The sequence below is a fragment of the Micromys minutus genome (genome assembly GCF_963924665.1).
Source record: "Micromys minutus genome assembly, chromosome: 10".
Lineage (NCBI taxonomy): Eukaryota > Metazoa > Chordata > Mammalia > Rodentia > Muridae > Micromys > Micromys minutus.
The window spans coordinates 55,142,349-55,154,445 of record NC_137979.1 but is presented as its reverse complement, the minus strand read 5'-3'; the positions used below and the strand labels follow the sequence as shown (position 1 = coordinate 55,154,445).

Sequence of the window (12,097 nt, the reverse complement as noted above, 5' to 3'; positions counted from 1 at the left end):
GAGCCAATCATACACAATCTCAAAAACTGCCTCCATCAGATGGCATGTAGGAGTGTGTGAACAATTAGTGAATGCAGGAGGGCCCAGCTATACAGCTGTGCCACCCCTGGAGCAGTCAGCACGGGGAGCCAGGACGCAGTCAGTGTTCCTCCACGGTCCACTCCGCTATAACCTGTATGCTAAAGTAAACCTTTCCTTCCCCAGGGCTAGCTCTGGCCAGTGTTTATTATCCCAGCAGCAGAAAAGTACAACAGGACAGGGGGTAAAAGCACCAGCTGGGCCAAGGCTCACCTCCAGAATTCAACCCCACACCTGTCCTGTGACCTCCACACATGTATGTCCCTACACATGCACATGCTCACACGCACGCCTCTTGCACACAGGCACATATACAGAGTAAAAAAAAAAGTCTTCAGTAGTAAACTGGTCTTCTCTTTTTCTTTTCCTTTTTTAAATTTATTTTTATTTTTATTTATTTTTATTTTTTAAAAATGAATGACCTCACCTTCAGGCAGGCAGGAAGGAAGGGAAGAAAAGAGAAAACAGGCAGCATTCTGACATACCTTCTCCTGATTCAATCCCTTGCAGTCTCCACAGACCCTGTGGGTGCACAGCAGATGAGAGCCCGGCTCCAGGATGATATGCTACAAACCCCAAACTCAAATACTGCACAGTAATTAACATTAGCTAATAAGTGAGAAACAGGTGACAGGAAAACCGATGGCTTTAGTCCCAGTTTAGTGCTGACTCCATATTCCTAAGCTCTCATACCAACAGTGAAGTTTCCACCCAGCCTGTCCGTCTCATCCCTAAACTCTATCAGACAGCAAAGCAAGGTGACCAGAAACTATTTCAAATATTGCCCGATGTGCAAATTAGCCCGGAATGTGCCTGGACACAGACATCAGAATGTATCTGTCTCCAAGTTGTGATCTGATTAATTCTGTCAGCATGAGAGGCAGAAAAGCAGAGACTGAGTAACAGACCCAGCTATGGAGCCCTACTTGCCCTGGGTTTGACCTGTGAACTACCTGCTTTCTCTGAGGTCCTCTAAGCCAGAGAACAGCAGCAAACATTGCAGGGAGTCTCAGCCCTGTCAAACGAAGGCCTGCTGCACTCCTCTCCACAAGCACTCGCTCCTGCAGTCTCAGCTGGGCCCGGACACAGGGCACAAGCTCAATACAAGCTGGATGAGGACCTGAGCGGAGGGCACCAGGTATACACCGATCACATCCCTGCCCTCAAATCACTGAACGGAAAGTGATCCCATGAAGAAAGTTTCTATCTGAAGCCAGACACGGCGGAACACAGAATGCTGCAAACTAGAGGCCAGCCTAAGCTACACAGCAAAGCAAGAATTCCATCTGCACTGAACACACGGACTTTTTTTCTCTTGTCATTATTCTCGAGACAATAAAGTACAATAGCTATCCACACAGCCCCACACTGGAAGAGGCAGTGCCGGAGTATGCTGGAGGCAATTTGCAGCATGGCAGGTTGTACTTCAGTTACATGCAATCCTAGAGCATTTTATACCAGAGACTGCACACTGAGATTCTGTTATCCCATGGGTTATGCCAGACCCCTGAGGATATGAAGGAACAGCTGTACAAAACGGAAAAACTTGTGTATTTATTTACATAATAATTATTTTGAGACAGAGTTCTCTCATGTGTCCCAAGCTGGCCTTGAACTTGTTACATCACCGAGGAAAAGAACCGACTTCCTGCCTCCACCTCCTAAGTGCTAGGACTGTAGGTGTGATGCTGCGAATCAACTGTGGGCAAACGAGGTAAGCACTCTACCGCCTAACTCATGTTCACCTCTCCTTGAGAGTGCTACTCAAGGGCATTGGTTGACACAGTCTGTTTAAACACTGAAAAGGTGAAAAACCACAACTCGCTGAGCCAGGTGGTTGAAAGTGCTGCAAAGGGAAATGAGAACAGTCAGCCTGACTTCAAGTGAATCTTCTCCACTTCCTCACCTCTTCCCTCCGAAGGCACTTCCAGTCCGGCCCCTCCCTCCCGTGTCACCTGCCTGCTCCCAGCTCCTGACAACACAGCACTGTTCTGTCTCAAAGCACTTTCCCAAGTTGCTTTGAGAATTTCTTCTCCTAAAAAATAAACAATATATATTTTTTCAGACATGATACTACTATGCAACAAGGTGACTTTAAACACGCAATCCTCCTGCCTCAATCTCCCAAGTGCTATGCCACTACACTCCAGAACACTTCTTTTCACAGTAATTTCTGCCTCTGAACATCTTAAAGAGGCCAAGGCTCCTTAAGACTCTGCTGTGCACAGCCTTCTGCTTTACCCTGACAGTGCAAACAGAAAGTTCACTGTCTTCTTTCTCTCTTTAGTCCCAAACTCTTCCCTGGGTTCCGGACCCAGGGTCAAACTCTCTTCAGTGCCTCACCCACCCAGAGGCATGGCTCCTCCTGCAGCTCTCTCAGCCCACCCGCTGCACTCAGGACAGACCAGGAGTAGGGCTTTCCACACAACAGCTTCTGTGTCGTGCCCAAGGTCCTCCAGTTAACATTTGTGGCCACTACAGAGATCATTTGTATTTGGTCCTCTAGCAAACAAGCCTTCAAAAAGAAAAGATACCTGCCTCATCAATGGGTGTGCAACCGCATGTGACTGTGCGGGCCAGGTGCAGCCAGAGAACTGTTATGAACCTGCGAGCCTGCACCAGTTTTCGGTTACCCAAGGCTTTCTACCCCCATCATCTTCTTATATTTGCTTTCTACTTCCACGGTAGATGAGAGGTGAAAAAAACATTATAAGAAATTAGACAAGTTTAAAGTAATAACTCCATACCTTAATATCTGTGCACACACACATCACATATAAAGGCATCAGGCATATATAATTCAATAAAACATGGCCACCATGCAAAAAAAATTAGACATAAGCAGGGTAATTCTATAAAAATTTAACTGCTATAAAATAAAACCTTTAAGTCAGATTAAGATCTCCTATGTTAAGTCAAAAGTGCAAACACTCTGTAGGGGGCGGGGACCTTGATTCTCTAAATTGTAATAACATCATTTTGTTTTTTATTTTTTGTTTTCCTACACAGGGTTTCTCTGTGTAGACCTTATTGTCAAAGAACTAGCTCTGCAGACCAGGCTTAGCCTTGAACTCAGAGATCTGCCTGCCTTTGTCTCCCGAGTGCAAGGATTAGTATGCCACCACTGCCTGGCCTGTAATACCAAATTTTAAACTGGGTGGTGTTCTGGATAGTTTTATGTCAACATAACACAAGCTCAAGTCATCTGAGAAGAAGGAACCTCAACTGAGAAAATTCCTCATTAGATCAGGTGTGGGCAAGCATGTGGAACATTCCCTGAATTAGTGATTGATGCGGGAGGGCCTACTCATTGTGAGTGGTGTGAGCCCTGGACTGACAGTCCTGGGCCCTGTAAGAAAGCAGGCTGAGCAAGCCATGAGGAGCAAGCCAGTAAGCAGTACCCCTCTATGGGCCTCTGCATCAGCTCCAGCCCTGTTTGAGTTCCTGTTCTGACATCAATGATTAACAGTGTTGTGGAAGTGGAAGCCTAATAAATCCTTTCCTTACCAACTTGCTTTTGGTTCTGGTGTTTTCACAGGCCATTCATATCTGATGTCACATGTGGTAGGTGACTTGCACACTTGTAACCCAATATTGGAGAGCCTGAATCTGAGGCCAACCTGGGCTCGTAGTGAGCTCCAAGCCAGTGTGCACTATAGAGTAAGACCCTGTCTCAAAGTAAATTTAATGAGTCTATCTCAAAACAGTGAAAAGCACTGGGAACTAGGAACAGAAGGCGGGAGGTTGAGCTACAGTCAGACCCTCTATCAAAAATCCTGCAAAAAAAAAAAAAAAAAAAACCTGAAGGCACTGGGGATGTAGTTCAGAGCCAAGCCCTCTGTCCACTACTGTAAATAACTAACACACACACAGAGGAAGGTGGAGAGATGGCTCAGCAGTCAGGAGCAATAGTTACTGTTCCAAAAGATCCCAGGCTTGAGTTCCAGCAACACAAGTTAGCTCACAACCATCTGTAACTCAGGAGATCCACTCCGTTTTCTGGCCTCTGAGGGCAGCAGGCAAGCATGTGTTACACAGACATATATATTCAGGCAAACCCCCCTCCCCACAGGAATGAATGAACAAATAAATAACTATCCAGGTGTGGTGGTGCATGTCTATACTCCCAGTACTGATGTGGAGTCAGGATTAACTTAAGAACATCCTTGGCTACATAGTTCAAGGTCAGCCTGAGCTACACTGGGCCTACCTGACAACAAGGAGAGCAGGGAGATAGAGATGGAAGAAATTCACTGAAGTAAAGTTTTAGTTAGTTGGGGCTGGAAAGATGGCTCAGTGGGTAAAAACACTGGCTGCTCTCCTAGGTTCAATTTCCTACACCCACATGGTGACTAATCACCCAGAACTCCTATCCCAAGGGATCTGACACCCTATTTTGGCCTCCATGTGCACTGCACGTAGCTGGGCACAGACACAGGCAGGCACCCATGCACATACATTTTCTAAAAAGTTGCTCAAAGACTAGAAAACAGAATCCCAGGAGTAAAAATGGAAGTTACCTACTCCAAATATTCATTTCAGCTCTTTTTCTTTTAAAAAAAAGAAAGAAAGAAAGAAATTGTTCTAACTAAATATAATTAAACTAAATATAATTGCTCTGGTTCAAAGAACCAAAAAACCTTTGGGGATGTCGAGGCAGAATGGAAATACTGTTTTTAAATACTACAACCAATGACTGTTTTTATTTTTAGGAGAACAAATATAAAATATGTTTTTCTTTATCAAGAGCAAATAAAAATTCTCTATTAAATTAATGTTTTTTTTAAAGTTATCTTTGTATAAAGCTAAGTTTACCCTACAAAAAGCAACATAAAACCATTTTTAACACTGAGTATTGAAAAAATAAAAATATAAGAATTTTTTTAACCTTGGAAACAAAGGCTAATTTGCCCTCTGTAACCTCAGAACTCACAGGACCTCTGCCAAGTCATAGGCAGGGAAATGGCAGAGCTGGAAAGTGTAGGCTGTGCGAATATGAAGGGCCACAGAGGGGACAGAGACAATGGGCAAGAGGACGAGAGTGAACATTCAGTGTGCTGGGGAGCAGGGCCCCACCACCTGTGGAAGACTGACTACCTCACACACTTCCAGCAGGACACAGGAACTTCTCGACAACACACTCTCCAAACTACCTAACTCCGGCTAGAGACCCACAGTGAGTCAGCTCCAGCAGCTATGTATGGAACGTTTCATTGCTTAAGTCACTTTTCTTTTCAATGCCAGTCGAGTATCTGAAATCTACAATCTCCAAAATACAAACTTCTGAAGCACTGACATGCTGCTGCAAGTGGAAAATTCCATGCCTGGCATCATGTGACAAGTTTCAGTCAAATCTCAGGCACACTTGAGAAGCTATATGGTTGCCTTCGGGGTATGCACAAAGTGTGCATGAAATATACACATTTCACAGAGGTGAAGTTCACCTGTGGGCTTGGGGTTCATCCCTCATTATGTATATGTAAACATCTGAAAAGATGGAAAATCTGAAACCCAAGATCTGATCCCAAGAATTTCAGATGAGGGATATTCAACCTCAATTATATTTGCTTCTTTAGGATTAAAGAATTTATTTTTAAAACCATTTAAAATAAATATGCATCCAGCAGCAAGTTCACAACTGCCTAGAACCTGAGTAATATTGAGACGGGATCCAATGGCCCTTCTGATGTCTGTGGGCACCTGGGTGCATGTGATGAACACAATCTGTACATAAACTCACACGAGCACACACATAAATACTTCTATCAGAAAATCAAGCAAGGTACTGTTAGAAGGCAACAAGAACCATGTCCCAGCGATCACCTCAGCCCTTCTGGAGCTGGGATTCTCCTGGAGACACCCAAGATCAGTCACACATTCCACTGACTCAATCCAGGACTGTTACATTAGCAATCAAGTTCAGAAGAAAAAAAAAAAAAAAAACAACCAAAGCTTACTGTGCTTCTTTTGATAGCTACTTATGTGCAGATGGAGTATAAGAAATAGTCATAGCTAATAATAATCCACTAAAAATGCCAGACATCATGCTAAGGTCTTACATGGCTTATCCCACATCAACCTCACAATAGATAACAGATTGTATTTATTAGTCACTGAAAATAAATCAGAGAGGCTGAGGGAGTTGCCTTAGCTCACAGAGAATGACAGCCAGGGAAGACGCTGGGAGACCCATCTCCTTGCTCGACTTTTAACCCACCAGCCAGAAACCACCTCAAACAGTAAGGGGTCACATTAATACCTATGTTCATACTTTGAAAGTAGTTACCGTTTTAACCAGGACGAGGAAGAAAAGCATAGCAATAATGCAGGTGAAATAAATCAACACAAGTTTTACCCAAGGGATCTATGTCTATTACAGACACAGTAAAGATGAGAAAGATCACCACCACCACCCTGATTTAAAAACCATGAACTGGACATGGTGCAATAAGCCTATACCCCCTGCACTCAGGAGTCTGAGCGAGAGGATCACAAGTTTAAGACCAGTCTGGAGTGTCCCAAACAAACAAAACCTTGGATGCATTTTTCCAAAAGAGGAACAATTAAAAGTGAAAGATTAACTACCCTCACTATGATATATCACCAACTTTAGTCAAGTCCACTTCTCAAACTATTTCTTTGGTCCCTATCAGCCCACTTGAATACTGCTCTGCTCCTGTGGCTGTACCAAATTCTTTTGAAAAGAAGCATCTTGTTAACATAGGCTTAAATACAACAAAAAAAAAAAAAAAAAAAAAAAAAGGTATCAGGAGGCTAGAGCTAAGAATGAAGTATGTTCAAGCAAGGAAATAAAAAAGACTGCAAGTATAAAGAAAGAGGGTTTTTAAAATTATGTCATTTCTGACTGAAACACTAAGTTATGACAAGCAGCAATCTGGGTGCACAAACACACAGTATGTATGGGCGGGTGATGGCCCTACATGAGAAGCATATCACAAAATTCTGTGAAAATGACCCGTCCTGATATTCCTTTCTCCAAAGCAAAAGCAAATCTGGGAAACAGACATAAGCCAGGCACCAATCTACAGTGACATTTCCAGAAAAAACAGCACCGAGGTTACAGACTAGAAACCTAAGCTGAGGCTGCCCCCAGATAAAGCACGCACACAAGAACACTCAAGTAGGCAAGCTCATTATCAGTGCCATCTAAGAGTGCTTCCACCCTGTTAGTTAACAAAGTACAAAGGGAATAAATAGGAACATTATGAACACTCAGAATATGAAAAGGGATAGTGAATATCACTGCAAGGTCAAACATTAACAAAACCTTGGACATACTCAAATCCATGTGCTAGAACTCAACAGAGGATGCTAGTTATTCAGGAAAAGGGAGTCCAACAAGGCTGAGAACGAGAGGGAAAGACAACTGTTCCAGGGACATAACGCTTGAGTGCTTGCAAAATGGTTCAATGGCAGGGCAAGGAATGATGGACGGGGTCGGCAGGCAAGGCTCCGACGCTCCAGTCTATGATCGTTTACTAGGTCTGAACCAAAGCATCAAGGAACTGTGCCCAGGCTTCATTTTCCATCTGTGAGTGGAGAACAGCAGCAAATGTCTTGTCACTGTTGCTGAGGAATTAGGGGATGATGTATGCAACAGTGATTTGATAAGCAAGCAATCGTTCCCAACACTAAGGTACTAAACAGAAATTATAGTTATCAGCACTACCAATTAACTCTAAAAAATAATAGACACCCCCAACTTGTTCAGGCTTAGGACTATTTGTGAAAGGAAAATGGGAGCAGGCCATCCAGGAAGTGCTCAGGCTTCTGTTTTTAAAGTGAGCTCATAAACTTTTGCCCTGGAATAGGTCCACACACGAAGTAGAATTCTGAAACTAAAGCCCCATTCCCTGCTCAATCACTTTCTTATTTAATAAACCTGTTACAACAGCACCAATTCCTCACCAGAAACTCTGCTCTCAAAGGTGACAGAAAAGGCACTGTACTGCTCTTTAAGAGCATATGCCTGAGGGTAACTGGCTCTCTCCCCCTGGCTCTGTCCACGGTCTCCAATGTCCCTTCAAGTCCCTATGCAGCCCAGGCTACTTTCCAATCCAAGATCCTCCTGCCTCAGCCTTTAGTGCAGTGACTAAACAGAATGCTTCAATGCCTGGCCTTGATCATCTATTAAAGCAAATCCAGATTTGTGTTAAATAAACAGAAACTCGGCTGGTATTCTATTCCAGTGTGTGCTGTACTGCACATAAAAACATTTCACAATTGGACCAGAAGATCCTAGTTTTACTGAGCTGAGACTCAGCTCCTTTTTTACAGACCACTCATGAGCAAAGCAGTCACTGCTACAAAGACTGCAGAAGAATCTGTCTTCACCAGTAACCATAACAGCTTAGAAAACTCAAGCTATCACCAGGCACAAACTATGCCATCTGAGCAAGAAAACTCAAGTCCCACTGAAGGGACAATGAATGATTAACAGGAGAATAGTTTTGGTTTCAAGAGCTGCAAAGGCAGACTGGCCATTACAGGAAGCTGTACTAATGCTGACAAAGTTAAACTGTTTACAGAAACTAGGAAGCTGCCCTCTGTTCCTCCCACTGTCACACACCCTGTCCTGTCCTCTGTGGCCAGTGTTGCTTATACTGCTCAACTGTAACTGTAAACTGAACTAAGAGACTGGCAGGCACGGACTCCCAGGCACTGGCTAGCCTGTGTTACCAGCTGTATCATACCCAGGAAGTCCTCCACCCAGCTAACTTCACCTAGACAGCCATCCACATCACCAAGTTCCCTGGCCACTGCCAGCTGATCAGTCTTCCAAGGGACATGTCTCCCAAGCACAGCGGTAGGCTTCCATGACCGAACCCAAGGTCAAGTACAGGAAGCTAAAGGACCGTTCTTTCAGACAGACTACCTGCACAAGCCAGCTACAGCCAGAAAGCCACTTGACATTTGGACGACAATGTGATGCTGAGGTTTTTCTCTTCTATGTAAGCTATTTAATTTCCCACAACAGAAACTAACCGGAAAGGAAAATGTTTGACATTGAGATTTTTGAGAAAAACATATTAGCACCCAAAATTACAGCTAACAAATGAGTGTTTGGCTACCGGGTCACTTCCATCACCCTTGGTCTGAAAACCAAGAGGGGCTCACTCATCATAAGCAAGACGTAAAATGTGACAGGCTCTCTAAAAATGCAACTTTTCTCACTTTGATTTCCATAAGAAGTCTAATATAGCCAAGCACAGGTTGAAAGAAAACCTTTTAAAATCATTTATTTAATCACTGAGGAGAGGAGCATAAGTCACAGCTTGAGTGTGGAAGTTTACAAACATCCATAAATTCAGTTCTAGGAGATCTAATATTCTCTTCTGACCTCCATGGGTACTAAGCCTGCAAGCAGGCAAAAAACACACATTAAAAAAAAAACAAAAATAAACAAGCAAACAAACAAATAAAAAAACAAAACTCTGATTACCACTGCTCCAAATAAAGAAAGATGTAATGTGCACATGTGGCCCAGAAAAACCATGGCAGAAGGACTATCTAAAGAGAGTTAGGGAAGTGGGAGTCAGGCCACATGGGAGTCAGAAGGTTACAGGGTGTGTGGCTGCCTATCAGTTTTACTGTTGAAACCATGGGGAAGCTAACTGGAGCCTTTACCCACAACAAGAGGTACGTTCTCCAGGCAGAAGCCATCAGAGCTCTCTGAGTAGTCCCATGCTGTTTCAGGGAGACTACTTATGAAGCTTAACAGAGACAGAGAACACCACAAAAAGATGAGAACGAGTGCTCAAACCTTACAGGAGAGAAGACAGCATCTGGTCACTGACAGTGACTTCAAGGGGGAGTTTAAACAAGCAACGAGCTTTCTCAGTGCCAAACACCACTACTCATTCAAAAAATAGAATAGTCAAGTACCCACCATGGCCAGGCACTGCTGACAGGGCTGAAACACCCTCAGGGTAGGACAGTTCTTGTTCCAGTTTACAAGTAGGTTATCAACTTTATTCTCTGGTCTTTCTTGTGCCTCTACTTTTTTTTTTTTTAATGGGAGGGGGTGGTGTTTCTGGAGCCTGCCTTTCCCTGGTGCTGATAGCATTCTTCTATTGAAACATTAGCTGGCTCAAGTCAGGAACACACAGGCCTTTCTCCTGAGTTGGGTCTGTTTATTCGTGAATAAAACATATACAAAAATCTTTCAATGCGAAAGCACAGATCTACAATCTGTCCGTGGCACCCTAACTTCAATTAGGTAGGCTTGGGACAAACAAGTTTCTTTCCCACAGGGAACTGTCAGGTCCACTGTTGTTCCTTTATTCATCCAGGGTGTACTGAGTGCTCACTGTGGAACTAGCTGCTTTCTCCCTGGCCTTGGGAAGATAAACATCGGAGAAAACAGTGGAAAGTGTGTCTACTGAGAAAAGAAACTAAGAAGGCGAAGAAGCTGCCCTCAAACAGGAGGGTGGAAAGGAAAGCAAGGAAAGGGGATATGTGGAGAGCAAGCAAGTCTACAGAAACTACAAGGATGACAGGAACCAAAGGTCAGCACTAGCCACAAATCTGGTGACTCCATGTCATCGATCAAGTTAAACTCATACTTTCTGATATACAGTGCTGCCAGACGCTCAATGAGAATTTGACATGATGAACTGTACTAGCCAGCACATAATATATGATACACTAAGGAGCCCAAGACATGGGCTTAGCAAAAAAAGATATCCTAAACCTTTCTTATAACTTTTCTAGAACAGCGTAGACTGCTCCTGAATACGGACTACACCAAGGAAGGCTGGTGGCTGTACATCTCTGTCCAGCCACATCCATGAGGCTCTCTTGAATGTCCATGACATCACCAAACATTCTTCTAAGCAATTTTACTTGTAACTGTCCCTCTACTTTAATTCTATTACAGGAAAGTGCTTTGGATCTGAACTACCTCTAAACTGCACACTGCCCACATTGCTACTGCTGATGGACCCTTTCTGGTCTTTGGCAAACTGAACCAAATACAATCAAAGTGCTCACAATTAAATTATAAAACATTTGATTAAAAATTCCGTCTCAATTCTTGTCTTCATAGCTTTGTTTTTAAGTCAGGGCCTTGCTGTGTCAACCAGGCTGGCCTGGAACTTGTGATCCCTCTGCTTCTGGTTTTCAAGGAGCTAAGATTACAAGCATGAACCACCACAGGCCATGTTTCTGTCTTTAACCCTGGGTTACATCCAGCTTTTCCACTTTCTTCAATGGTGTATAACAGCTACAAAGTGTCTTAGAATCTATTTTCCCTGATAAAGGAGGGAAACAAATGGAAATTATTTCCCATGAAAATAGTACTTTGTTTCTTATAAAGAGTTCAGCCTTTCAGCTGGCCACAGGGAGACCCATGTCTACAATCTCAGCACTTAGGAGGCAGAAAAAGGAGGGTTACTGTAAGTTCAAGGCAAGCCTGGTCTACATAGCAAGTTTTATATATATATATATATATATGAAGGTTCTAATCTCTCTGTGTCACTGATAAGTGGCTCAAAGGCTATCTGGCACGTATGAACAACCACACTCATGCCACCAGACGTCCATTCTAAAAAGACAAAGGCCATCACTGTAGAAGAACATGGTTACTAGAGTTGTAAGAAAAATAACTACTTAAAGAGAACAAAATTAGAATGAACAGGGAAAGTCATTAACACCTAACTTTTTCACCAGTCAAACAGCTTTATTACTTCTGTAGAGTTGGCCTTATTTTTTAACCCAGCTGAGTAAAAGGCACACACAGCAAACCACCAAGTATCTGAGGCTACAGGTCTGAATTGATGCATTACACTGTGGAAGGCTGTAAGAGTGTGCTAAACTAGACATTGCTAAATGCCATTAAATAAAAGCACCCTTCAGGGATAGGGTGGCTCAGCAGGTAAAACACTTGCCACCAAGCCTGAGGACGAGTTTATGGTCTAGTACCCATATGCTAGAAGAACCAACTCCCACAAGTTTGCCCTCTGATGTCTGCACATGTGCTGGGGCATGCATGTGCCCA

The 12,097-nt window shown here is 43.4% G+C and overlaps 1 protein-coding gene across 1 annotated transcript in view; it reads right to left on the bottom strand.

Annotated features, from left to right (window-relative positions):
- GNA13 (G protein subunit alpha 13) overlaps positions 1-12,097 on the bottom strand; it is a 37,211-nt gene that overhangs the window by 21,931 nt on the left and 3,183 nt on the right. The window lies entirely within an intron of this gene.